Source organism: Mustela nivalis, assembly GCF_964662115.1.
Source record: "Mustela nivalis genome assembly, chromosome: 8".
In the NCBI taxonomy this organism is placed as follows: Eukaryota; Metazoa; Chordata; class Mammalia; order Carnivora; family Mustelidae; genus Mustela; species Mustela nivalis.
Genome location: NC_139027.1, coordinates 7,089,040 through 7,099,191, shown reverse-complemented (window position 1 = coordinate 7,099,191; position 10,152 = coordinate 7,089,040). Strand labels below are relative to the sequence as shown.

Sequence of the window (10,152 nt, the reverse complement as noted above, 5' to 3'; positions counted from 1 at the left end):
GACCGCCGCACATGAGACCCTCATGTCTCTCCCTCGCACTTGCAACAATCATCCGGTCACACTCCCCACCTCCCTTCAGACGACCCACCGCGCCCAGTCGCCGGGGACTCAACCCGTTCTCGCTGCAGTTCGCGTCCTCGGGCCCCGGGATGTGTGCACGGGATGAGCTCCCCTCCGGTGAGGGACGATTTGGCAACATCCATTAAAATCATAAATGCATCTACGCCCTCGGACTCAGTGATCCCATCACGGGCGGTTCATTCTCGGCACACGTTGCTCTGTACGAGGACCCGAGTCCCAGCATCGTTTACAACAGCACAAAATCGGAAACCTCCTCCACGTCCATCCACAGGGCACGGGTCGAATGCGGTATGCTGGATCCACGGAGCATTTCAAAGAGACGGAAGCAGCTCTGTTGGCACTGAGGCAGGATGACGTCCGTGGCCTGTTGATTAAAAGCCAAGGGTAGGACCAAGGGCAACCACTGTGCCAAAGGGGAGACACGGACACACCTGCTCTTACAGTCACCTTCCCTCTGGAACAAGACACTCCTGCCCAGGCCAGGGATTGCTTCTGACAGGGCCGGGGGAGACTCCCTCGCCGCGATGTTCTCTTTTTTGCTGCCTGAGTTCTTTATGTCGCGCCCGTCTTACCTTTGCCGATGAACGACGCTGAGCCGTCTGGGCTGCACAGCCAGCGACCTTTCCAAAGTGCAGACAGGACTGTGTCACTCCTGGCTTCGAACACTTCAGGGGCTCGCCGTGACAGGGGGTCTGCCACGGTCGTGGTTCACGCTTGCCTCAGAGCAATTAACTCCTGATCATTATTTTTAAGCCCCTCTTCACTCTCCAAGGTGTCCTGGGGTAAACAATCAATGACACCCTCCCTCTATCCGTGACCCCAAAGACGCGGTCCACCCTCCCTAGCATGGCTTGTGAGCACCCCTCATCCGGCCCGTCTCCCCGCCCCCACCCTAGCCGGCTCCCAGAACTCCAGAAACACTGAATTTCTTACAGCTCCCCTGCGCAGGAACTATGGTTAGACCCAGGGCCTTTGCTCATGCTGCGCCCTCTGCTGGGAGAGCCCAGCATGCCCACCCAATCGGGGCAGAGCCAGTCAATCCATCCCTCAAGACTCAGCCGTGGGTGCCCCCATCCCATCGCCTGGCTGCTCTGGGACAGAGCCTGCCCAGAGCCCAGGGCCTCAGTCACACCGTAAACCTCTTCTGTACCACGGTCTATCCTTGGGGTCCAGAACCCATCCTGTTTGAAAAGGAAGAGAAAAGTACTGCACTACATTCCAGCCCGGCTCCGGGGTCAGGGGCACTCGACTCTGACGTGGGGTTTGCCCTTTATTAAAGCACAACCTTGGGAGAAGGGGTGCACATCCAGGGCTCCCCTGAGCACCCTTTTCCTATAAGATAAGGAGTTTGGGCCTTGAAGTTTCCTTTTGTAGGGAAAAAAAGATGATTGCTCTACTGCCAAATACAGAAACGTTTGGGTTCAAGAATCTGAGAACTCCCCCTCCGTCTAGGCTAACTTCTCATACAGGCATGTCGGTCCTCAATGGAAACTTCCTAAAAGTGGCAGGTGTTTCTCTTCTATCCCTGAGCCCAGAGGGCAAGGTTAGGCCAACAGGGACGAGAGGTGTGGACTCATCCCAGGGACAGCTGGTGTCCATTTGTCCTCCAGATGCTCTCCCTGAGGGTTGGTTCCTGGGGCCAATGCAGCGAGGTGCCTCAAAGTGAGTGGTTTGAACAACAGATTGATGGTCTCCCAGCTCTGGAGGCTAGATGTCTGAGATCGTGGCTTCAGCAGACTCGGCTCCTTCAGATGGTCCCTTTCCACAAGGACACCAGTCCTACTGGTTTAGGGGCCCATCTCCTCCTGTGGGGCCTCATCTTCACTAATTACATCGGCAGTGAATGACCCTGTTTCCAGACAGGGTCCTGTCCACAGACGCCTGGGGGTTGGGACTTCAGCATGTGAGTCCGAGGGGAAGGCAATTCAACCCACAACACCCTGCTTGTGAGTTATTTTTAGCCCCAAAATGCACAGGCCGGCTAGCAGGGCCCCGCCCCGGAGGCCCCCCTCTGCCATCAATGAGGGGTGCCTGAAGCCAGCCTCGCCTCCCTGTGGAAGCCAGGGCCAAAAGGGACACCCCGCTCCCTTCGTGAGGAAAAGCCTCAGGATTCCTTGTAAGATGAGGAGCTCCCGTGTCGCGTGGCTGGTGCAGACCGTGGAGCATGTGACTCTTGAGCTCAGTCCAGAGTTCAAGCCCCATGGTGGATACAAAGACTACTTAACTAAATCAACGTTTTAAAAAATGGGGCGTTCCCTCTCCAAACCCAGATCTGAGGATGCCGCTTCTTTGATTCTGCCCTATATCGGGGTAAATATTAGACAAGATACCATGGAAAGCCAGATTGGGTTGTTATTGTCCCCAAGGACTGACTGACAAACACCCATGGTCATTTAATGCAGAACTCTAAGAAGTTCCCTAAAATGGGAGGAGTCAGCTCCCCTACCCCCACCCACCCCATCCCCGGCCTGGGCTCAAGTGACACATTTCTCTCAGTTGGCACCTGGGGGAATGGGGTCATCTCTGGCAGGAGCAGGATTGACGGCTTCCAGGCCACTGCGGACATGACTTGTTTGAGGGCTGAGCCCCCCATCCAACCCATCTGGCCACCGAGCAAAGGCGAACTTCCGAGGGGAGCCCAGCCAGCGCTCCGCACCAGTTTCCTCCTGGGCCCAAGAGGTCTGCTTCTCATTGATGAAAACATGTTCTTGATTGCACAGGGATGGCTTTCAGCGCGTGTAGGCGCCCTGCTCCCTGTTCCCTCTCCTTCCCAGCCGCAAGGCCCCCAACGCCACCCCCTGGGCTCCCTGCAGCGACACCTGGAGGACATTTCTGGCATTGCTGGTAGTTTCTGGCAGCCAGACCCAGCAAAGGGCTTCTAGAAGGAGGGCTGGGAAAATGTGCTATAAGAAATACACCCAAGAGGGGCACCTGGGTGGCTCAGTGGGTTAAAGACTCTGCCTTCGGCTCAGGTCATGATCCCAGAGTCCTGGGATCGAGCCCCACATCAGGCTTTCTGCTCCGCGGAGAGCCTGCTTCTCCCTCCCTCTGTCTGCCTCTGCCTACTTGTGATCGCTGTCTGTCAAATAAGTAAATAAAATCTTAAAAAAAAAAAATACACCCAAGAACGTAGGCCAGACAGTGATATGTCAGGAAACAGAGTTCCATCCATTCACCATGGGTCAGCAGGTCAGCAACACACGCCCCGGAGTCTGATGGCTCGGGTATGACATCAGCTTCACTCCCCTGCCAGCCCTGTGACCCTGAGGGGTTCCTGAACTCAGCCATCTCACATCTACAATAAAAATAACCCTGCTCGGGTCACACACTGCAGATGAGGCTTACATGAGATAATCAGCACAAAATTATCTAATTTCTTGTTGCCCCAGGCGAAGACACTCACAATCCTGCGCTATCAAATTAGTTCATCCAACAAACGCGTGCTGAATGTCCACTGTATGCCAGACACCAATGTCCAAAGAGAAGGGAAGAGGCACAGACATCTAGAAGGTTCCAGAATATTCCCTAGCCACTGAGCATCTGCTTCTCTCCAAAACTCACTGCTGTGGGCAACATCCGTGGCCCACATAGAAATAGAGCTTCCCTTTGATCCAGCTCAAGATTTCCACTTTTCTAATCTCTCCCCAAAGGTAAAGCCTGAAAGGACACCGAGTTGCTACCTCCCTTTGAATCATGCAGCCGCTGGCACAGAAAACATAAAAATTCATTGGAGATTTTTCTTCAGATCCGCACTTCGCTCTCTGTGTAAGCTGTTGGGATTTTGCAACAGTATTTAGAAAATTTGTAATGCCAGGCTTAAAACTTTTTCAGAAGTTTGGGGGTTGGGGAAGGGAGAGGAATTTATTTTAGAATTCTGTTTCCTTGTGGCATCAACAAATGATAAGCGAAATAGAGAGAGAAGCAGCGGCAAGGACCAGGAAAAGGAGACAGTGTCTGTAATGAGAACCCACAACCTCTAATAAGAGTCCCTGGCTCCCGCTCGGGGACCCTGGTACCCCTTGAGTTGTGCTTCAAGACACTTCGTGGCTTCTAGGCTGGGGACATGCTCAAACCGTCCTGCCTTGACTCCCGTATCCACTCACTTCACAAATACCACTGTTGAGGCTGCTGTGTGCAGAAGCTTTTCCCAGGGAACACATTTGGGCTGGAGCACCCAGGCCGGCCCTATAGAAGCTCCAATCTGTTATCAGAGTGGGAACAATGTGTCCTAATTCAAGGGGCTTAAAAGGCCTGTACCAAGTATACTGGCATTTGGGAAACTTCTGGGAAGGGGCTCAGAAAATTTCTGAGTAGATTGCTGGCCAGGCCAAAGTCAGGGCCCTCTGAGGACCACTCCCCTGGTCTGTGAGGTTCCTTGCTCACCCTGTAGGACTGATTGAAAGGTGGAGGGTGGGGGAGGTGATACATCTAAGGGCAGAGAAATAACAGAGAAAGAGCCCCGAGGAATTGCCTCCAGGCCATCCTGGCCCCAGGAATTCCAGAACGAGAGAAGGTGGTGGCAGCTATGGCCAGCCGTGGGCCCAAAGGAGAAGAGAGTAGGTGGCAGTGGGGAGGGGACCCTGAATCTCAGGGGGCCTGCCCTCAGGCATGAGTTAACCCCGGGGCCAGACTAAATCTGGACGCCAAGCTGGCATCAGTCCCTTCTGCAGTGGCCTGACCATGGGCACCGGGCTGGGTGTGACCAGAAGGCCACTTAGCAACCTGGATCAGCCGCTGGTGACACATCCCGTCCAGGCCAAGGAGAGGCCTGCCGAGGATCCCTCCATGCCCTGTGTATACAGCTGTCAGATAAAAGCACGGACTCTGCCGCTGGAAGCTGAGAGGCTGTGGCCGCCATGCCCCAGGAGGCTTCCCATCCAGGAGGAGCTGGCACCCTCTCTGTGGGCAGCACGACTGTGCAGTGTCTTCTTAGCAAGCTGAGTAGCTCTGCAGGTGGGGGAAAGCCCAGTCCAAGGACCCCCAAGTGGGTGCCAAGTGGGTGCCATTCCCACGGACTACAATACAAGCAGGGTCTCTGGGGCAGGGCAAAGCTGTGGGCCTGGCCAGGTGGAGGGGGCGGGGGAAGGTTCAGGTGGGCACGGGGTGGGGGATCACAGAGCTAATCAATGGGAAGCCTGTCTGTCCAGCTGCAAGTCTAATTCTCATCGTCATCCTCTGTCGCAGTGAGTTCATCTACGGGCAGCCAGGATCAAGCGCAAAACCTACCCCGGCTACCGCAAGTGCAAGGAGTCCCAGAAAGAAAGAAATCGGTGTGCGGGATGGTTTTAGCAAGGACGGGAAGCAAAGTCAGGGCCCTCTGAGGGCCCCTTCACTTCCAGAAGGACCCCAGGGTGAAGCAAGTTGGAAAGGAGCCTCCCCCCACCACCACCACCATAGCTCAGGGACAGCAAGAGGCTAGTGTCTGCGGGGAAGGAGTTGTTACTGACCAGAAGAAATGGGGCCACGAGCTCAGGTCCGGAGCAACAAGATGTTCTCCTAGAGAGCTGCTCCGAGTGATCCAGGCCCCTCCCCGCCCTGAGAAGACCAGGCCACCATCCATACCTGTTCGCCTCTTGACGACCAGCCAGCAAGGTAGTGCTGGGTCGTAGCCCTAGGTTCTAGTGTGTTCTGTGAAGGCAGACTTCCTGTGTGCCCAGGGGCCCGGCCACGCCCTCTCGGGGGGCCTCGCGGCTGCAGCAGGGGTGACCGAGGACCCGTTCAGGAGCAGTGCCGCTGATACAGCCCTGAACTCGGGCTGTGCTCTGCACACGTGGACTAATGTTGGACTAGTTTCTGCCTTCGGCTGAATTTAGACATCTTTAACAAAATTTCTTTTCCTCCATGGGCTAGATTTGGGATGTTAGAGTGAGCCCATGGGTACTCCAAGAAAACAACCTAGAAGAATCTTCAGTCTCTTGGAACGTTGGAACAGACTCTCCGGGCCCTGCAGAAGAGGCGGATTGGGACGGTCCCCCACGGGCACTTAGCGCCACCTGGTGGTCATTCTGGTCACACGCAGGTGAGCGTAATCCCAGGCCGGCAGGAAAGAGGAAGAGGACTTTGGCCTTGGGCCGGAACTATGGCCTCCTCCCAAGTTCACCACGCTCCACCAACTCAAACAAAATCATCTAGGTCAGAACAAACGGAGAACTGATAAGGCACAGAGCCCTGTGGCATTTCATTCACTTTTTACATGTATTCACTGGAACCTTCACTCATTCATCCATTTCCCTGGGCCCCTGCTAGAAGCCGGGACGCAGCCCTGACCAAGTCATGGCCCTTGTCTTCGGAGCTGCTCACAGAGCCCTGGCGGGGGTCAGACACAGACTCACCGTGCTGCAGGTCATGGTAAGAAGTCAGCGGCACAGGATACAGGCAGCAGGAGGAGGGTCCCTCAACCTTCTGAGGGGCACACATGGGGACACTCCTGAAAGGGAAGACACATGGTCTTAGACCTTAGAGGCTGAATGGGATCCGGTCAAGGGCAGGCGGTCAGGCATTCTAGGCATAGACAGCCAGAGAGCAAAGTGTTCCCTTAAGACCTGAGGCTCCCCAGAGCGGGCAGGCGCACACAGGGTGGGCAGGCGCACACAGGAGGCCTGAGGAAGGCTGAAGCCACTGAAGCTTGGCCACTCGGCCACTGAAGCTTGTTTTGTGCCTTGGTGGGTGGCCGGAAAGCCCAGCTTCTAGTTCGTGAAGGAATCCACAGTCGGACGTTCAAGGCTATCTTCAAATAGGAGTCAACATTCAAAGGACATACTGGCAAGGGAAAAAAAGGGAGAGAGCAGCTGGAGAAAATAATGTATGTTAATTTAAAAAGAAAGAAAGAAAGAAATGCGTGTTGTACTGTAAAAAAACGGGGGATGGTCATGAAACTACTTTGGACCTGTGTCCTATCACTGGGTCAGACCATTTGGAATATACTATATTATTTTTTAATTCCACAGTTATAACTAGCACAACTGGAAAGCATTACATTTTTCACATTTAAAGCATTAATACTGGGCGCCTGGGTGGCTTCAGTCGATTAAGCGTCTGCCTTCAGCTCAGGTCACGACTCCAGGGTCCTGGAATTGAGCCCCGTGTCTGGCTCCTTGCTCAGCAGGGGTCTGCTTCTCCCTCTCCCTCTGCTTCTCCCCTCCGCTCATGCTCTCTCTCTCTCTTTCTCTCAAATAATAAATAAAATCATTTTTCAAAATCATCATTTTTAAGAAAATAAAGCATTAATACTGTGAAAAGCAAACATGGACAATGCATCATAACCTTGTAACCCGACCTTGAAATGTCTTTGGTTTTTAGTACGTCAAAAAATAAACTAAGGAAGGGGCCTGGGGCTCTCTCAACTTATGGAAAGATCTAGAAAGTTCTGGGGAAGGAAGGAATGGAAGAGAACCAAAAGAAGGCAGAAGCCAGGGGCTGCTGTGGTAGTTGAGACCTTAGCTGCTGAAACCCGGCCCGGTCTGGGTCCATCTGGAAGGAGAGGAGGAATACTACTGAGGCTTCAAATCTGGCAGGATTTGCTGATGATTCTGTGAAAAGAAAAAAAAATGTTAATAATCCCTTGTGCCTGCTAATGAGGGCAGATCCTGGTAACTAGAGGACCTTTTGTTTGGAGAGCAGAAAGTCAACATCCTTGGTCTGCTGGCTTTTGGCCAAATCACAGGCAGTCTCTGGCGTGGGAGGCAAGGCACTGAGAATTTGCAGAAGTAGGAGGGACCAAACTACTCAATCAGGAGGGGACAAGGGATGTGGGACATTCCTGAGGCTGCAGGAGCCAGCGGTCCTGGGGGCCACCACGGAGGGTCTCCAACAGACAGGGGTCCCGGGGACTTCATGGCCCAGAAGGGACCTGGAAGACATTTGGATTGGGCAGCCAAGAAGCCCCTTTGCTTTTTTTAGCATCAAACCTTTAACCTCTGAAACCTAAGAAAAACTGAACAAGGTGACTTGTTCAGACCATCTCTGCTCTGGAGAAGCGCTTCACAGCATGCTACCCATCACAGTCTAACCACAGATGGGGTGGACATAAGCCATGCCGAGACCCTGGGGTATTCCAAGATCAGCCCCAACAGGTCATGGGAAGCAGGGCGTAAAAACCGCCCACTGCCTACAGAGCAGCTCCAGCTAGAGACCAGCCACCTGGGCAGGCTGCGGAAGGAGAGCCTTCATCTTTGCCCACGAAGCTCTGCTCACCGTCCGTCTCCTGAGATTTGCTACAAGAGCAACATGTAGGGCACCTGGGTGGCTCAGTTCCTTAAGTGTCCGCCTTCAGCTCAGGTCATGATCTCAGAGTGCTGGGATCGAGCCCCGCATCGGGCTCTCTGCTCAGTGGGGAGCCTGCTTCTCCCCCTGCTCGTCCCCTATCTCCATCTCTCTCTCTCACAAAGACAAAAATAAATAAATAAAAATCTTAACTACAACAACAACAACAAAAAGACAGCAAGGTCTAACAAGGAAGACTTAGGCCATGTCTCGCTTGAACAGTGGCCGTGAGGCCCTATAGCTCAAGGGGCTGGGCCTGGTCTCATAAAGCCCCTCACTCTTTGGCTTTAGCTTTGTCTAGAAGCCTCGCAAATCGTTTACCAAGGGAAAGCCAGGCCCAAACATATAACCAAAGGCCACTGGGTCAGCCACTGAGCTGCCTGTCTGACTTGTCGTGTGGCATATTGGGTGGAGATCACATTGGTCTCTGAAATGCCTGTTTAGGAAGGCTTCCTGGAGGAGGAACATACTCCCAGTTATCTGTGTTTGCTGAACGACACTAAAGATCACTTATTACTGCCCTCAGCTCGGATCTTTAAGCCACAGAAATACTTATGACCCTGCAGAGGGAAAAGCCCTTGCATTTTCTGGTCGTTGGGGGAACATCGATTCAGATATTGCTGAATAAGAGGTGACACCCACCTGCACAGCTAGAAGCCCTCCCCGCCCCCTCCGTTGGAGACCTGGCCTGCCCTGAGCCCTCTTCCTCTTCTCTCTACCCGCTTCAACCTCTCACTTACACTTGCTTGTCCGGCACTCATTTATCGGGGCGCCTGCCTTGTAAGGGGCATTCCGTCTGGCCTCAGGAGCAGTGAATATCGATGAAACCAGTCTTGCCTTCCACCTGCTTGCAGGGCCACAGTAGAGACAGGAAGCAAGAGAATTTCAACCTTCAGGAAACAGGTGGGGGTGGGGCTAAGGCAGATTCCTGCAGGGATGAAAAGTATTCAACAGCACCAAAGGGAGACAAGAGCATTCCAATCTGCGAATCGACTCCCAACTCTTTAATAACATAAACCGCTGCAGGTGCTTTTAAAACTTGGTCATAAAATTTTTTGGTACTCTTGTCGCGGAGACGTGGGTCTGTGTCCCTTCGCCTTGAGTCTGGGTTCTATTGCTGTTCAGCTAATGAGAGATTCCGTCTCTTCCTGAATCGTGGAGTGCTCACTCTTGAACCCAGCTTCCAGAGCAGAAGGGAACCTCCGCCCCCCACAACATACACACACACAAAAGCCTGTGTAAAGAGCCCATGGGACAGAGTAGGTGTTGTCACCAACCATCCCAGCTGAGGTCCTAGCCAAGTCCCATCCACTTCCCGACATGCGTGAGCGAGCTCGCAGAAGCTACCCAGACGGTGACCAGTGTCAGAAAGCCGCAGTCCAGGAAAGGTATTCCTTTAGGAACCTTAGAAGAGAATTGTTGCGAGCACTTTCAAATGCTGCTGATAAAGCTGTAAATTGACTAAGAATAGCTAGGAGATAACTGGGAAATAGAAATCAAGATCTCTAAAAATGATCCTGGGCAGGTGAATAGTTGTAAGAAATGGCAAATCAGTAAACCGTGATTGTAGAACTTGGGGAGGAGGTGGGGCGGATTGTGAATGTTTACTGAAAAAGTCTTCCGATATTTCTAGGTGTTTGACATTTTTAATAATAACACATGGGGAGGGAGAGGGGCTTGTGAGTCATTAAAAGGGAAGCCTAAGGAAATAGTCAAGAGATGTGATTTTTAAAAACCTTGCACTGTTGGTGGGAATGCAAACTGGTCCAGCCACTGTGGAAAAGAGTGTGGAGGTTCCTCAAAAAGTTG

General features: G+C 53.0%; 1 long non-coding RNA gene across 1 annotated transcript; it reads right to left on the bottom strand.

Annotated features, from left to right (window-relative positions):
- Window positions 1-6,678: 6,678 nt before the first annotated feature.
- On the bottom strand, window positions 6,679-9,188 carry LOC309870687. The gene is made up of 3 exons (XR_014314742.1): window positions 9,084-9,188; window positions 7,517-7,610; window positions 6,679-6,840 (listed from the first exon to the last, which is right to left on the bottom strand). It is a non-coding gene; the product is annotated as an uncharacterized lncRNA (long non-coding RNA).
- Window positions 9,189-10,152: the final 964 nt, after the last annotated feature.